Source organism: Penaeus japonicus, unplaced genomic scaffold (genome assembly GCF_977035675.1).
Source record: "Penaeus japonicus unplaced genomic scaffold, GWHDUDI00000001_assembly GWHDUDI00000024, whole genome shotgun sequence".
In the NCBI taxonomy this organism is placed as follows: domain Eukaryota; kingdom Metazoa; phylum Arthropoda; class Malacostraca; order Decapoda; family Penaeidae; genus Penaeus; species Penaeus japonicus.
This window is the reverse complement of record NW_028234426.1, coordinates 28780779-28782666: the sequence shown is the minus strand read 5'-3', so window position 1 is coordinate 28782666 and position 1888 is coordinate 28780779. Positions and strand designations below refer to the sequence as shown.

At 45.7% G+C, this 1888-nt stretch overlaps 1 protein-coding gene across 13 annotated transcripts in view; it reads left to right on the top strand.

The window, feature by feature from the left end:
- Window positions 1–247: 247 nt before the first annotated feature.
- The window catches only part of LOC122248901 (uncharacterized), a 448403-nt gene continuing 446762 nt past the window's right edge, over window positions 248–1888 (top strand). For all 13 annotated transcript variants that reach the window (XM_086550939.1, XM_086550941.1, XM_086550940.1 and 10 more), the window contains exon 1: window positions 248–383. The gene's annotated coding sequence lies outside the window, so the exon portion shown is untranslated. The remainder of the gene's footprint in view (window positions 384–1888) is intronic.

Here is a 1888-nt window from a genome sequence, read left to right as displayed (position 1 = left end):
CGCGCACTATTCTGTCCTATGAGTCACCTTGAAAGCACTGGACGCTAAAATAAAGAACAGCCAAGAGCAGCGCCATGAGGTAACAGTCAACGATGTTCGTAGGCGGGATTTTGCATAGGGCAACCCGCGCTTGTTGTCTTTCCTTTCTTCACAACACTATTTTATTCGGTTAATTTAGAGTCGTCTATTAGAAACAAGGAAGAAAATGATGAGTCCAGTGTAGGATTTCCAAACGTGGGTGGGTGTGGGCACGTGAACACTGGCAACTTCCCACATGGCGGCGGCGGTGGACTGGCCAAGTGGCCCTCGCTTCAGTCTGCGCTGGGACGCTCAGCAAGCTGCTCCACGCTGGCGCTTCTCTCCGCCATTGCCTTGCTCTAGAGGTGTGTACACGACGCTGAGGCACGAGTGTAGACCTCGCGAAGCAAGGTCTAGTGTCTTTCAAGGGTGTGAGCTAGTGGGTGATTCATTTTGAAGCAGTGGAGGAAAGGAGGTGGGATTGTGGAGTCGTCGCCCACACCAACCACTCGCTCTACAGTTGTTGCCTCGCCCGGCCGCCAGTTGACCGGCATTGCCAACTTTGCGGGACAAAAACTCGTTACCATGAAATGTTGACCGACGTTTATAAAATCACAGAAGTCATCCTGGAGACGGAGACAGCCCCCAGCCCCCCCCTAAAGTCCGTGTCAAGCAGAAAGGTGCACAAGCCCTGTTTCAAAGGGCCTTCTCTCTCTCTCCTGGCGTGATATTGGGGGTTCGTCACACCAGTTTCGCTCCAGCTGGGGTCAGGGGTTTAAAAGCGATTTGGGGGTGGGGGGGTGTGGGGTGTGTGGAGGGGGGTCTCCAATTATTCAATGTGGCGCTCCGAATCAATAATGTAATTTTGACACCGGCTCATGTGTGGTTCCCGTAAACTTGGCAATTCCGAGTAGAGTAGGAGGAGTGCGAGAGACGGTGGTTGTGGTAAAAAGGTGCCCCTACGAGTGGTGCCCCCGTGTGTGACAACAGAGCGAAGGAAACAGCTGTCCCCCTCTAAAACCCCCAACCCCCAATTTTAGCCAACCTTCGCTCTGCTGCACAAACCCCACCAGGAAATACGTGGATAGATGTCTTGTTATAAATGACCCTCCCTTTCCCCTATGTAAAAAAAAAAAAAAAAAAAATATGGTGAAGACACCCATTGTGGAGATAATACGGAAAGTGTAAAATTTACGGCAAGTCGGTTGGTGCCGTATGAGTTTTAGAGTGAAATATATATATGCAGTGTACGTGTGACTCTTGTTGGTGTAATTTGGAACTGAAATAGGCCTAGTAGAAGTGTCCAAAAAAAAAAAAAAAGTTTTAGATAAAGAGAATATGCAGTTGCTTTTCATAGCCCATTTCAAAGAAAATTTGGTGATCTAAAGGCCTGGTTATATATTAATGTTAAAAAAAAAAATCATTTAGTAGCCGTAATAAGGCTTACTGTTTCCTGATGTCATGCTCATGTGATAGTGGTGTTGCAAGTAAACTCACACTTCAGGTGTTGTAGAGACCAAGGAATGTTTAGATCGCTTTCAGCTGAATGCATCACATTTTTGTTTCATTACTGTGTGTAGTTTGAATTGTCCCAGTGTATGTATTTTAGCATTTAGTAGCAAATGTGGTCATGTGCTTGTATATGTTTGCATGTCAACCGTTTTAGTCAGTATAGTGGAAAAAAAAAATATTTTGACTGACTTGTGCTCCATTTCCATTCAGCAAAATTTATATCAAATAGTTCCCTTGGTTTGTATCTCTCAGCGGCGGATACACAGTAAGATTTCATTGTATTTTTAACCCTTCTTAGCTAAAAGAACAAAAAAAGATGTGCCCCCACCCCACCCACTCTCCACCTCAAAATCTATTT